Source organism: Tympanuchus pallidicinctus, unplaced genomic scaffold (assembly GCF_026119805.1).
Source record: "Tympanuchus pallidicinctus isolate F22 unplaced genomic scaffold, pur_lepc_1.0 scaffold26, whole genome shotgun sequence".
Classification (NCBI taxonomy): domain Eukaryota; kingdom Metazoa; phylum Chordata; class Aves; order Galliformes; family Phasianidae; genus Tympanuchus; species Tympanuchus pallidicinctus.
The window spans coordinates 7,315,595-7,325,742 of NW_026294743.1; the positions used below are offsets into that span (position 1 = coordinate 7,315,595).

The 10,148-nt window shown below is 42.9% G+C and overlaps 1 long non-coding RNA gene across 1 annotated transcript; it reads left to right on the plus strand.

The window, feature by feature from the left end:
- The first annotated feature begins 643 nt into the window (after positions 1-643).
- LOC128084298 (uncharacterized) lies at positions 644-2,968 on the plus strand. The gene is made up of 3 exons (XR_008208447.1): positions 644-747; positions 2,437-2,663; positions 2,914-2,968. It is a non-coding gene; the product is annotated as an uncharacterized LOC128084298 (long non-coding RNA).
- Positions 2,969-10,148: the final 7,180 nt, after the last annotated feature.

A 10,148-nucleotide genomic window follows, 5' to 3' on the forward strand; every position in this document is an offset into this window, starting at 1 on the left:
TGCTAGCCTTAACCATGTCCTAAAAAAGCCTTAAAAAGAGCTCTTTTCTTACAATTTTCTCACTCCAGATCCTTTGCCCACACAGATTTACCATCTCCGAAGCAAGCCTCTGCAGCAAATGACCAATAACACTTCCTTAGGGTGTTTAAACCGTGCCCCCAATGTGCCAGCACCTCCCGGGTGACTCTGGAGCCCATCCGCAACCTGGCAGCTCCCAGCTCAAGCACAGTACTCATGCTAGCCTCAAAAGAGGTCCTAAAAAAGCCTTTAAAAAGCCTTCAAAAGAGCTCTTTTCTTAGCCTTTTCGCACTCCAGATCCTTTGCCCACACAGACTTACCTGCTCAGAAGCAAGTCTCTGCAGCAGATGACCGATAACACATCCATAGGTTGTTTAAACCGTGCCGCCAATGTGCCAGCACCTCCCTGGTGACTCAGAAGCCCATCCGCAAGCTGGCAGCTCCCAGCTCAAGCACAGTGGTGACGCTTGCATCAAAAGAGGTCCTAAAAAAGTCATATTAATGTCTTAAAAAGAGCTCTTTTCTTAGCCTTTTCTCACACCAGATCCTTTCCCCACACAGATTTACCATCTCCGAAGCAAGTCTCAGCAGCAAATGACCAATAGCACATTTAAACAGGGTTTAAACCATGAAACCAATGTGCCAGCTCCACCCCTCGTGACTCCGGAGCCCGCCCACAAGCTGCCAGCTCCCAGCTCAAGCACAGTGCTCATGCTAGCCTCAAAAGAGGTCCTAAAAAAGCCATTATAAAGCTCTAAAAAGGACTTTTTGATTAGCTTTATCTCACTCCAGATCCTCTGCCCACACAGACTTACCTGCTCAGAAGCAAGTCTCTGCAGCAGATGACCGATAACACATCCATAGGGTGTTTAAACCGTGCCGCCAATGTGCCAGCACCTCCCTGGTGACTCAGAAGCCCATCCGCAAGCTGGCAGCTCCCAGCTCAAGCACAGAGGTGACGCTTGCATCAAAAGAGGTCCTAAAAATGTCATATTAATGCCTTAAAAAGAGCTCTTTTCTTAGCCTTTTCTCACACCAGATCCTTTGCCCACACAGATTTACCATCTCCGAAGCAAGCCTCTGCAGCAAATGACCAATAACACTTCCATAGGGTGTTTAAACCATGCCCCCAATGTGCCAGCACCTCCCTGATGACTCTGGAGCCCGTCCACAAGCTGGCAGCTCCCAGCTCAAGCGCAGTGCTCATGCTAGCCTCAAAAGAGGTCCTAAAAAAGCCTTTAAAAAGCCTCAAAAGAGCTCTTTTCTTAGCCTTTTCGCACTCCAGATCCTTTGCCCTCACAGATTTACCTGCTCAGAAGCAAGTCTCAGCAGCAAATGACCAATAGCACATTTAAACAGGGTTTAAACCATGCCGCCAATGTACCAGCTCCTTCCCTGGTGACTCTGGAGCCCGTCTGCAAGCTGGCATCATCCAGCTCAAGCACTGAGCTCATGCTAGCCTTAACCATGTCCTAAAAAAGCCTTAAAAAGAGCTCTTTTCTTAGCCTTTTCTCACTCCAGATCCTTTGCCCACACAGATTTACCTGCTCGGAAGCAAGCCTCTGCAGCAAGTGACCGACAGCACTTCTGTAGGGTGTTTAAAACGTGCCGCCAATGTGCCAGCTCCTCCCCTGGTGACTCTGGTGCCTGTCCGCAACCTGGCATCTCCCAGCTCAAGCACAGAGCTGACGCTAGCCTCAACCATGTGATAAAAAAAGCCTTACGAAGATCTTTTTGGTTAGCTTTTTTTCCCACTCCAGATCCTTCGCCCAGACAGACTTACCTGCTCAGAAGCAAGTGTCTGCAGCAGATGACCGACAGCACATTTAAATGGAGTATAAACCGTGCCGCCTATGTACCAGCTCCTCCCCTGGTGACTCCGGAGCTTGTCCGCAAGCAGCCAGCTCCCAGCTCAAGCGCAGTGCTCATGCTAGCCTCAACCATGCCCTAAAAAAGCCTTAAAAAGGGCTTTTTGGTTAGCTTTTTCTCACTCCAGATCCTTTGCCCGCACAGATTTACCTGCGCAGAAGCAAGTCTCCGCAGCAAGTGACCGACAGCACTTCCGTAGGGTGTTTAAACCATGCCGCCAATGTGCCAGCTCCTCCCCTAGTGACTCCGGAGCCTGTCCGCAATCTGGCAGCTCCCAGCTCAAGCACAGAGCTGACGCTAGCCTCAACCATGTCATAAAAAAAGCCTTGAAAAGAGCTTTTTGGTTAGCTTTTTCTCACTCCAGATCCATTGCCCGCACAGATTTAGCTGCTCAGAAGCAAGTCTCTGCAGCCAATGACCGATAGCATATTAAAACTGAGCTTAAACCATGCCGCCAATGTGCCAGCTCCTCCCCTAGTAACTCCGGAGCCCGCCCACAAGCTGCCAGCTCCCAGCTCAGGCGCAGAGCTGATGCTAGCCTCAGAAGAGGTCCTAAAAAAGCCTTTAAAAAGCCTTCAAAAGAGCTCTTTTCTTAGCCTTTTCGCACTCCAGATCCTTTGCCCACACAGACTTACCTGCTCAGAAGCAAGTCTCAGCAGCAAATGACCGATAACACATCCATAGGTTGTTTAAACCGTGCCCCCAATGTGCCAGCACCTCCCCTGTTGTCTCAGAAGCCCGTCCGCAAGCTGGCAGCTCCCAGCTCAAGCACAGTGGTGACTCTTGCCTCAAATGAGGTCCTAAAAATGTCATAAAAAAAAAGCCTCAAAAGGAGCTTTTTGGTTAGCTTTTTCTCACTCCAGATCCTTTGCCCGCACAGACTTACCTGCTCAGAAGCAGGACTCCGCAGCAAATGACCGACAGCACTCCGTAGGTTGTTTAAACCGTGCCGCCAATGTGCCAGCTCCTCCCCTAGTAACTCCGGAGTCCGACCTCAAGCTGCCAGCTCCCAGCTCAAGCGCAGAGCTGATGCTAGCCTCAGAAGAGGTCCTAAAAAAGCCTTTAAAAAGCCTTCAAAAGAGCTCTTTTCTTTGCCTTTTATCACTCCAGATCCTTTGCCCGCACAGATTTACCTGCTCAGAAGCAAGTATCTGCAGCAAATGACCTACAGCACACTCGCAGGATGTTTAAACCATGCCACCAATGTGCCAGCTCCTCCCCTGGTGACTCCGGAGCTTGTCCACAAGCTGCCAGCTAAAGCACAGTGCTGATGCTAGCCTTAACCATGTCCTAAACAAGCCTTAAAAAGACCTTTTTAATTAGCCTTTTCTCACTCCTGACCCTTTGCCCATACAGACTTACCTGCTCAGATGCAAGTCTCCACAGCAAATCACCGATAGCATGTTTGTAGGACGTATAATCAAAGAATATTAGGATGCTATAATCACAAAGCAAACAAGAGAGTTAGGCAAAGCAGACTACAATAACAAAAGAGAATAAACAGAAGACTTACCCCTATCCTGGTGTCACTCCCAAAACACTAGCAAAGCAGATCCCCGGAGGAGATCCTTCCCCACTGGTAGCCAGCCCTTAAATACATCTAGGAGAGGTGCAGCCAGGCTCCACCTATTCCTGCAACACACGTGCATTGCCTTCACCTGTGCTCCTCTGGCTGACACATGGCTTGCCTCAGGTGATCAATCAGAGGTTCAGGCAGTGACTCAGCATTTCCCATACAGTTAAGAACCTTAGTTTGCTAGAATCTCTCCCTACTAGTTATTTTTTCTGTCAAATGACAGCTTCTTTGCCTGGTGTTGCTCCAATGAGGCATGGAAAAAGTACGTCCAAAATTTACCGGCATTAAATTTCTGGTAGATGAAAAAATGCATGGTATGGAAATGCTGGTGGTGTTAACAAATTGGTTAATATTGCTTCCCTATGTGATACATAAGCATAAAGAAATGCTGAAGGAATAGCTGTCCACTGAAATAATTGTGAGGGGTCAAAACAGAGAATGGTTGTTTACCGAGCTAATGAAGGATCGCCCGAAAATCATTTGGATCGGGGGACAAAATGCGGGCTTAAGGAAAAGAAAACAAAAACTTGTCCTGGATTCATTCAGAGGTCACCTAATGCCATCTGTGAATAATACTGTCAAGGAACTGAATATCGATCTTGTGGTTATATCAATTGGAATGACTGCTAAACTATGGGCTCTTTATATAGCAGCGAACATGCCCTTTAAAGACCATTTGAAGTCTTCATATTCAGAATAACTAATGGCAGCAATTATGCTTGAGGTTCTCAAGGAAAATGGGGGACTGTGCAAAACTTTCATTATGTTAAGAGAACAGTGACCAGTTAAATCCAGAACTTGTAGCTAATGATTGCAAGAAATACCGTACTTAAGATGCCACAGATGGAACAGAAGATGATATGAGTACGAAGAAGCAACTAGTAATAGTGAAAACACTGCGTAAATTGAGGATAGGGAGTATAATGACAGAAATGTTGGTCTGCAGAAAAAGTGAAAAGCAATGGCAGTAAAACATATTAGAAGGATGTAGATTAAGTTTAGGCAAATTGTTAATGAAAATATTTTAATGTCTATTCTAGGAATTCGATGAGAACCTTACTGTGTATAAAATTCAGTTAAGGTCATCTTAATCTATCTCATCCTTAAGTTTAAATAACTGCAGGAGCTAGTAGACTAGGGTTAGTCTTTATCTTGTAAGGAGCACAGTACTTGCTCTGAATGCTGGTAGTTACTCATATTATACTATGCTTATGTTAATTCTGTGGCAGGGGACTAAAAAGTCAACATATCTTACATTAATGTGGATATGTGGGTAGCTTTTATTTAGATTTTTTTATGGCCTAATATTTTGTTTAGAAGAAGTGGGAAATTAAAATGTGTCACCCTTATAAATGTTGCTTCCAATTAAGACTCTAAACAGTGTAAGTACGAATCAGAGGAATATTTTGTAGATACCTAGTCAGAGATAAAAGGTGCTTCGTCCAGGTGGATGACAGCTGATATTCTTTGCACACTCCTTTTTGTTTTAACTGAAGCTTTCACAGAAGCTAATGAAAGAAATTCATATTCTACCAAGGCATGCTTTCTGTTGAAAACTTCTGTTGAAGTTTTGTACAAACATAATAGAAAGGGTTAACTACAATATCTATATAATTCTCAGTGAAATCTATTTCAGTTAATATTAGATTAGCTACTATGCAGTACAATTAATGCAACACTTCCATAACATTGATTAAATGAGAGAAGACGAAGGATTCAAACTATTGGGATATATAGGGTTCAGTAACAAGCTTTGGCATTGTAAGTCACTAAAAATTAATAATCACATACAAATTTGGGCAAACTATGGCAATTCAAACGAAAAGCTCTTCAGAATTCTGGTCAACTGAAATATTTACCATCAATATCCTTATTCCCTCTTTCTCCACTGAAAAACAAAGTTTATTGTAGTGAGAGTGAGGTGATCAGAAGCTGTATGATGCCCTGGAAAAAGAGCATGTACAAAGATTATGAAAGAGAACCTAAAAAAAAAAAAAAAAAAAAAAAAAGATTTTTGGCATGAACAGAGTGGAGTGAGATGAAATCTTCACGTCTCTGCCAGAGTGACCCTTAGAAGATTCAGATAGACTCATAAAACTGCCCGTCAAAAAGAGTCAGGTTGTGAACATGAAAGAGTCACTTCATCGCAACAGATTTTTGTTAGAATATGTTTTGGATTTAATAAGTTAAGAGGGACTCGGGGACAAAGTTCAGAAAAACTTGAATGGTTCCAATAATATGAGATGCTAAACAGACCTACCGTGCTACGCTTGGCAATTCTTTTATTTGAGTACTTTGAGATTTAGATGTTACTGCAGATAAATATATTTGCCTTGTTCCTAATCTTCCTTAGACACCTGCTTAGCTTCATTTTGGGAGAAAGAATGCTGGTTGAGACTGACTCTCAGCCTGGACCAGTGAAGCCATTCTCATATTCTTTCACCAGATCACAGCCTACCAAATCCAGTGCATGGGTAGTGTGGATCACATCCTGCACTGGCAAAAAGATGCATCCGTCCTGCAGTGGATGGACTTCTTCAAATCTGTGCTCATCTATGCACCTAAGTATTTTCATCAAACTGTTTATTAAACAGAGGCACTGGTCCTAACCTGGACAGACTGGTCTGCATAAATTCCTTACTGCATGAAAGGGACTATGCAGCTGGCATGGATTCTCGCTGAAATGTGAAATATGATCCTTGGGGAATCTGATCCACTATTACTATGTTTGTATTTGCCATCGTGTAATCACTATGTGGCACTACATTCCTAAATTACTCCCAGAAGCACCCAGATTTACCCTATTTGTCGTTGTACCTGAAAACATGCATCAGATCACAGCTAGAGGCTAGAGTTCCACTGCTGAAAGAAAGACAAAGGCGGCTGTTTTGGCAAAGGAGTGGTATGCCAGACTGTGGAAATATTCAGTTTTCCACCGATCCAACAGCAAATTCTTTCAGCAGGCACTACGTAGCATGAACGCAAATTTTATTTCTCTGTCTTCTCCATTCTTCCTGCCCAGTCTCACCAATCCATGAATACCCATGAAAGTACATAGACAGCTAGAATATCTGCCAGTTAAACCCTATGACTATTTTCACACTTAAACATGCACTGAAGAGCTTTTATGGACCAGGGCCAGATGCTCAGCATCATTCAGGATCCAGTTCATATTTATGAGTGCTTTGTAAGTGAAGAAAATCATAAAACTGAATGATTTCTTCCACACATATAGATTCTCCTTTGTTAAATAAGCAAAATTTTCATTTGGATGGAGCATTTCCTGGCAGATGATGTTCAGACTAGGGTCCTGAGTTTTAAGTACCGCTTAAATCTAGGGCATCTTATTGAGTAAACAGGAGGAGCTTATTCACTTTGAATGTATGCAAAAAGCTTTCTTTATCGTAGATGTGAGAATTAGTTTTCTGATTGATTATTTCCTTTTCATTCAGAGCAGACTGTGGGTCAATCGCAACCAATGCAGATTTTCTGCATGAAATGTGACACTGTATATACACAGAACCATTTCAAATTGAGCCCTATTTTGAACTCTGTACTGACATGAAAGAAAAACAACCGAGCATATTCTTTTTATAACTCGTAGAAATGGGATTTATTAATTGAGACGTGGATGAATAGGCAAGGAAACTATTTAAGTCTGACAGGAATCACTGGCAGCCATTTCTAGTCTGACAATTTGTATGATATAACATTAGTTACGAACAAGCTATTAAAGTATGTTAAATCAGTTACCAAGCTACATCTTGTGTTCTGGAAAACAACTCAGTGCTTTACATTTTACATACACAGAAAGGGAGAATGCATTTGTGAAATGTATCCAGTTTTATTCTAATAATAAGTGGTTAGCAATTAAAAAAGCTTTCCCTCCTCTAAAATAGCTGCCAATACAAAAAGTATCTCATATAAACAGCTTTCAGAAGAAACATACTAGCTCATTGCATTTTCAGAGGTTTAAATGAAGTGGTAAGAGTGGATATGTAAATTATTTTACCTATTTGAGGCAAGTCTGGAAAGTAGTTCGGACCTCAGGAGGCAGCTATACACTTCATACGTGTTAGTTTATACTTCTGATTTTCAGTCAGCAAAGTCCACAATCCCATGGTCAGTGTGAATACGTGAAAAGCGTAAGTTGACCTCTGCCTGTGTTAGTGCTGTCACTCTTTTTGAAATGTGCCACTTTACTTATGACACCTGAACCTGTGAATTTCACGGTGAAAACTCACACACTAGCCTACAAAGGACTGCATTTAATATTCTTTTCTCTGACTAAGATAAGACAATATTGCAAAAATATTAACTGCTTTTTTTAATTCTGCGTGAATATATACGTACTAGCTACATCCAGCATTCAGTAGTTGTACTGCTTGTTTATGCCACATAGAATATTAAATGGATGCTATTTTTGAAAGGAATGTGACATCCAGTTTATGATATGAAGCTTATGCATTAAAAGATACTTGTTGATTTTAGGTTGGGTTTTCTTTTCAGTTACACAAATTTTAAAGAATTAGTGGGGAATCGAGACCTTTCAGATAGAAAAAGATGCCAATGCAGATTCCTGTGGTAATCACATTTATGTAGTGAAATTCAGATCACCGCTTCTGCTGTATTTTTGTTAGAAATGACCTGTGCTCTGATAACTTGTGTATGTGCCTTAAGCACAGTCTATACTGTGTTTGGTTTGAAGACAGTGTTAAATATAAGGGATGAGATGAGCAATTACTGAAGCCGCAGACAAAAGGGAAGGACTTACTTAAAGACAAAAAGTAGTCTTGTGGTTCAAAGCAATCCAATGTGTGGTAGAAAATTAATATACCTCAATACAAAAAGCAAAAAGCAAGCACTTTTCAATACCATTTTATTCTATGGGTACTTGGTTCTAGGTTTTCAGGGGCAGGGAGCAGAAAATTATTTTCATTTTCAGTTTGGAATCTTATGCAATTATTGGTGCCCATAATTTGCATCCTAAGCGGCGAGGTTAATGTCATCTGTAGCATCTTCAGAGCACTGAGTCATCTCTAGGCCTCTCATTCAGGTCCTGCAGGGTTTTGTACCTCTTTGTCCATCCACGCAGGGACTGACAGCCTGTCTCCAGAGCAGCCTTTGGAATGCCGTTATAACATTCAGTAAGGCCTATGCCTGTCGGATTATATGGCAGGTGGAATCAGCACTCAGCACTGTGTTCTTCTGCTCAGCATTGAACCAGTGCACCAGTGAAATGAGTCCCTTGGTTGCTCTTGGTGGCTTGAGGTGTCCAATAGGCAGCCATCAACTTTGACAGTGCCTTGGTGGTATATGCTTTGTTTGCTCTTGGCTCTGGGTAGGCCTGCATTAATCCAATTGCTGTATAGATGCAAGTCAGGCCATACCTCGCCCCATTCAGATGGTGAATCCTCAATCTGTCAGACTCCAGAAGCCAGAGTGTTGGCTTCATCATTTCCTGATGACTGTAGAGGCTGGCAGCTGGAAGTGTGGTACACTAGTATGGTCCTATGTTTAACCACGTTCCATCTATCTAACCACATATCCCTGCCCCAGATTGGTCAGGAACGGATAGTCCATTCTTGGGTGGAGCACTGTGCAATCCAAAGGGTGAGCCCCTAGCACACATCTCAACAACCTGTACAGATGGTCAGTATGCTCTCCCCAGTTCCTTGGTAATAACCATCCATACGGCTCACAGTTCTGCCCGTTGGCTTTTCTGACCATTCCCATCTTTAAACCAGATTGTTTTACTGGAGGGATGGTATGCCACTGCTCTCCACTTGCGCAGATTACCCTTTCTGGACCCACCCATATAACCAGAAATCTTCAGGAATGGATATTCCCCTTTCTTAATGGGACTCTTCTGGGGTGGAGTAATCATTACCTCTTCTGGCACATCACTGTGGTATGTCACCAGGCCTAGGATCTTTTGAATTTCTTTCAATGATGATGAAAACTTTAAATGGTCTGACATAGTCAACCCATCCTGCCATGGTCTGTACTTCGGTCACACCTGTCTTAGGAAGGAATTTCACCACAGGCCTGGTCCTTGCACCTTCTGTAGGTTTATAGCCCACCCTTTTTCTTGTAAATATGTAGTCAATGAATATACTGCCTGTCCTGATGCCTCCAGTGAGTTAGACAGCAGCATGAGTTCATCAATATAGTAGTACAGTTTGATGTTACTGGGTTTATTCCAATTTGCCATGTCTCTTATGGGACTTCATTCCTAGATAATCTGTGTGGCACTCAGCCATGAAGAACCCAGGAATCCCAGCATTTTCCCAGGTGTTGCTCCTTTGAAATTTCAGGGGTTCCAGTGAGCAACATCATTCTTGCAAGAAAGTCCATTCTAAGCATTTAGACTATGCCTGGCTCACCAAGTGTAAAATTATAGTAAGCTTAACAAGATGGCAGAGCAGCAAGGTCTTCAGCTACAGCAAGAGAAGATCTGCTTAGATGTGATAGCAGTGGGCACAGAAATTACAGAAACTGCTTACCGTCAGAAGACCTGTCTTCTTCACGGGCAGGGAACCCTAGCTATGATACCCTCGGCTCCACTGCCGCCCTTTAAATGAAGTCTGGGGAGGGGAAGATCCTGGCTCCACCCCTTCCTCTCATTTATAAGTATCGTAAGTGTGGGAATCAAAGAGACGTTACCAACATCTTTTCAGTGGTC